The sequence below is a fragment of the Oncorhynchus keta genome, unplaced genomic scaffold (genome assembly GCF_023373465.1).
Source record: "Oncorhynchus keta strain PuntledgeMale-10-30-2019 unplaced genomic scaffold, Oket_V2 Un_scaffold_3959_pilon_pilon, whole genome shotgun sequence".
NCBI classification, from domain to species: domain Eukaryota; kingdom Metazoa; phylum Chordata; class Actinopteri; order Salmoniformes; family Salmonidae; genus Oncorhynchus; species Oncorhynchus keta.
In genome coordinates, this window is record NW_026290929.1 from 270,383 (window position 1) to 275,900 (window position 5,518).

Genomic DNA, 5,518 nt, shown 5'->3' on the forward strand with positions numbered 1-5,518 from the left:
GTAGGCTAGTTCTGTTGTGATAATAATGTTTGCTAGATCTACTAGTAGGCTAGTTCTGTTGTGATAATAATGTTTGCTAGATCTACTAGTAGGCTAGTTCTGTTGTGATAATAATGTTTGCTAGATAGTTCTGTTGTGATAATAATGTTTGCTAAATCTACTAGTAGGCTCATTCTGTTGTGATAATAATGTTAGCTAGATCTACTAATAAGCTAGTTCTGTTGTGATAATAATGTTTGCTAGATCTACTAGTAGGCTCGTTCTGTTGTGATAATAATGTTTGCTAGACCTAGTTCTGTTGTGATAATAATGTTTGCTAGATCTACTAGTAGGCTAGTTCTGTTGTGATAATAATGTTTGGTAGACCTAGTTCTGTTGTGATAATAATGTTTGCTCGATCTACTCGTAGGCTAGTTCTGTTGTGATAATAATGTTTGCAAGATCTATTAGTAGGCTAGTTCTGTTGTGATAATAATGTTTGCTAGATCTACTAGTAGGCTAGTTCTGTTGTGATAATAATGTTTGCTAGATCTACTAGTAGGCTAGTTCTGCTGTGATAATAGTGTTTGCTAGAACTACTACTAGGCTAGTTCTGTTGTGATAATAATGTTAGCTAGATCTACTCGTAGGCTAGTTCTGTTGTGATAATAATGTTTGCTAGATCTACTAGTAGGCTAGTTCTGTTGTGATAATAATGTTTGGTAGACCTAGTTCTGTTGTGATAATAATGTTTGCTCGATCTACTCGTAGGCTAGTTCTGTTGTGATAATAATGTTTGCTAGATCTACTAGTAGGCTAGTTCTGTTGTGATAATAATGTTTGCAAGATCTATTAGTAGGCTAGTTCTGTTGTGATAATAATGTTTGCTAGATCTACTAGTAGGCTAGTTCTGTTGTGATAATAATGTTTGCTAGATCTACTAGTAGGCTAGTTCTGCTGTGATAATAGTGTTTGCTAGAACTACTACTAGGCTAGTTCTGTTGTGATAATAATGTTTGCTAGATCTACTAGTAGGCTAGTTCTGTTGTGATAATAATGTTTGCTAGATCTACTAGTAGGCTAGTTCTGTTGTGATAATAATGTTTGCTAGACCTACTAGTAGTCTAGTTCTGTTGTGATAATAATGTTTGCTAGATCTACTAGTAGGCTAGTTCTGTTGTGATAATAATGTTTGCTAGATTTACTAGTAGGCTAGTTCTGTTGTGATAATAATGTTTGCTAGACCTAGTTCTGTTGTGATAATAATGTTTGCTCGATCTACTAGTAGGCTAGTTCTGTTGTGATAATAATGTTTGCAAGATCTATTAGTAGGCTAGTTCTGTTGTGATAATAATGTTTGCTAGATCTACTAGTAGGCTAGTTCTGTTGTGATAATAATGTTTGCAAGATCTACTAGTAGGCTAGTTCTGCTAGATCGAGTTCTGTTCTGATAATAATGTTTGCTAGATCTACTAGTAGGCTAGTTCTGTTGTGATAATAATGTTTGCTAGACCTAGTTCTGTTGTGATAATAATGTTTGCTAGATCTACTAGTAGGCTAGTTCTGTTGTGATAATAATGTTTGCTAGATCTACTAGTAAGCTAGTTCTGTTGTGATAATAACGTTTGCTAGACCTACTAGTAGGCTAGTTCTGTTGTGATAATAATGTTTGCTAGACCTAGTTCTGTTGTGATAATAATGTTTGCTAGATCTACTAGTAGGCTAGTTCTGTTGTGATAATAATGTTTGGTAGACCTAGTTCTGTTGTGATAATAATGTTTGCTCGATCTACTCGTAGGCTAGTTCTGTTGTGATAATAATGTTTGCAAGATCTATTAGTAGGCTAGTTCTGTTGTGATAATAATGTTTGCTAGATCTACTAGTAGGCTAGTTCTGTTGTGATAATAATGTTTGCTAGATCTACTAGTAGGCTAGTTCTGCTGTGATAATAGTGTTTGCTAGAACTACTACTAGGCTAGTTCTGTTGTGATAATAATGTTAGCTAGATCTACTCGTAGGCTAGTTCTGTTGTGATAATAATGTTTGCTAGATCTACTAGTAGGCTAGTTCTGTTGTGATAATAATGTTTGGTAGACCTAGTTCTGTTGTGATAATAATGTTTGCTCGATCTACTAGTAGGCTAGTTCTGTTGTGATAATAATGTTTGCTAGATCTACTAGTAGGCTAGTTCTGTTGTGATAATAATGTTTGCAAGATCTATTAGTAGGCTAGTTCTGTTGTGATAATAATGTTTGCTAGATCTACTAGTAGGCTAGTTCTGTTGTGATAATAATGTTTGCTAGATCTACTAGTAGGCTAGTTCTGCTGTGATAATAGTGTTTGCTAGACTACTACTAGGCTAGTTCTGTTGTGATAATAATGTTAGCTAGATCTACTCGTAGGCTAGTTCTGTTGTGATAATAATGTTTGCTAGATCTACTAGTAGGCTAGTTCTGTTGTGATAATAATGTTTGGTAGACCTAGTTCTGTTGTGATAATAATGTTTGCTCGATCTACTCGTAGGCTAGTTCTGTTGTGATAATAATGTTTGCTAGATCTACTAGTAGGCTAGTTCTGTTGTGATAATAATGTTTGCTAGACCTACTAGTAGGCTAGTTCTGTTGTGATAATAATGTTTGCTAGATCTACTAGTAGGCTAGTTCTGTTGTGATAATAATGTTTGCTAGATTTACTAGTAGGCTAGTTCTGTTGTGATAATAATGTTTGCTAGACCTAGTTCTGTTGTGATAATAATGTTTGCTCGATCTACTCGTAGGCTAGTTCTGTTGTGATAATAATGTTTGCAAGATCTATTAGTAGGCTAGTTCTGTTGTGATAATAATGTTTGCTAGATCTACTAGTAGGCTAGTTCTGTTGTGATAATAATGTTTGCAGACATCTACTAGTAGGCTAGTTCTGTTGTGATAATAATGTTTGCTAGATCGAGTTCTGTTCTGATAATAATGTTTGCTAGATCTACGAGTAAGCTAGTTCTGTTGTGATAATAATGTTTGCTAGACCTAGTTCTGTTGTGATAATAATGTTTGCTAGATCTACTAGTAGGCTAGTTCTGTTGTGATAATAATGTTTGCTAGATCTACTAATAGGCTAGTTCTGTTGTGATAATAACGTTTGCTAGACCTACTAGTAGGCTAGTTCTGTTGTGATAATAATGTTTGCTAGACCTAGTTCTGTTGTGATAATAATGTTTGCTAGATCTACTAGTAGGCTAGTTCTGTTGTGATAATAATGTTTGGTAGACCTAGTTCTGTTGTGATAATAATGTTTGCTAGACCTACTAGTAGGCTAGTTCTGTTGTGATAATAATGTTAGCTAGACCTACTACTAGGCTCGTTCTGTTGTAATAATAATGTTTGCTAGATCTACTACTAGGCTAGTTCTTTTGTGATAATAATGTTTGCTCGATCTACTAGTATGCTCATTCTGTTGTGATAATTATGTTTGCCAGATCTACTAGTTGTCTAGTTCTGTTGTGATAATAATGTTAGCTAGATCTACTAGTAGGCTAGTTCTGTTGTGATAATAATGTTTGCTAGATCTACTAGTAAGCTAGTTCTGTTGTGATAATAATGTTTTCTAGACCTGGTTCTGTTGTGATAATAATGTTTGCTAAATCTACTAGTAGGCTCATTCTGTTGTGATAATAATGTTAGCTAGACCTACTGTAGGCTAGTTCTGTTGTGATAATAATGTTTGCAAGATCTATTAGTAGGCTAGTTCTGTTGTGATAATAATGTTTGCTAGATCTACTAGTAGGCTAGTTCTGTTGTGATAATAATGTTTGCTAGATCTACTAGTAGGCTAGTTCTGCTGTGATAATAGTGTTTGCTAGACTACTACTAGGCTAGTTCTGTTGTGATAATAATGTTAGCTAGATCTACTAGTAGGCTAGTTCTGTTGTGATAATAATGTTTGCTAGATCTACTAGTAGGCTAGTTCTGTTGTGATAATAATGTTTGCTAGACCTAGTTCTGTTGTGATAATAATGTTTGCTAGATCTACTAGTAGGCTCGTTCTGTTGTGATAATAATGTTTGCTAGACCTACTAGTAGGCTAGTTCTGTTGTGATAATAATGTTAGCTAGACCTACTACTAGGCTCGTTCTGTTGTAATAATAATGTTTGCTAGATCTACTACTAGGCTAGTTCTTTTGTGATAATAATGTTTGCTCGATCTACTAGTATGCTCATTCTGTTGTGATAATAATGTTTGCTAGACCTAGTTCTGTTGTGATAATAATGTTTGCTCGATCTAGTAGGCTAGTTCTGTTGTGATAATAATGTTTGCAAGATCTATTAGTAGGCTAGTTCTGTTGTGATAATAATGTTTGCTAGATCTACTAGTAGGCTAGTTCTGTTGTGATAATAATGTTTGCTACATCTACTAGTAGGCTAGTTCTGTTGTGATAATAATGTTTGCTAGATCGAGTTCTGTTCTGATAATAATGTTTGCTAGATCTAGGCTAGTTCTGTTGTGATAATAATGTTTGCTAGACCTACTAGTAGGCTAGTTCTGTTGTGATAATAATGTTTGCTAGATCTACTAGTAGGCTAGTTCTGTTGTGATAATAATGTTTGCTATATCTACTAGTAGGCTCGTTCTGTTGTGTTAATAATGTTCGCTAGACCTACTAGTAGGCTAGTTCTGCTGTGATAATAATGTTTGCTAGATCTAGTTCTGTTGTGATAATAATGTTTGATAGATCTACTAGTAGGCTCGTTCTGTTGTGATAATAATGTTTGCTAGACCTAGTTCTGTTGTGATAATAATGTTTGCTAGATCTACTAATAAGATAGTTCTGCGGTGATAATAATGTTTGCTAGACCTAGTTCTGTTGTGATAATGTTTGTTAGATCTACTAGTAGGCTCGTTCTGTTGTGATAATAATGTTAGCTAGATCTACTAGTAGGCTAGTTCTGCTGTGATAATAGTGTTTGCTAGAACTACTACTAGGCTAGTTCTGTTGTGATAATAATGTTAGCTAGATCTACTCGTAGGCTAGTTCTGTTGTGATAATAATGTTTGCTAGATCTACTAGTAGGCTAGTTCTGTTGTGATAATAATGTTTGGTAGACCTAGTTCTGTTGTGATAATAATGTTTGCTCGATCTAGTAGGCTAGTTCTGTTGTGATAATAATGTTTGCTAGATCTACTAGTAGGCTAGTTCTGTTGTGATAATAATGTTTGCAAGATCTATTAGTAGGCTAGTTCTGTTGTGATAATAATGTTTGCTAGATCTACTAGTAGGCTAGTTCTGTTGTGATAATAATGTTTGCTAGATCTACTAGTAGGCTAGTTCTGCTGTGATAATAGTGTTTGCTAGAACTACTACTAGGCTAGTTCTGTTGTGATAATAATGTTAGCTAGATCTACTCGTAGGCTAGTTCTGTTGTGATAATAATGTTTGCTAGATCTACTAGTAGGCTAGTTCTGTTGTGATAATAATGTTTGGTAGACCTAGTTCTGTTGTGATAATAATGTTTGCTCGATCTACTCGTAGGCTAGTTCTGTTGTGATA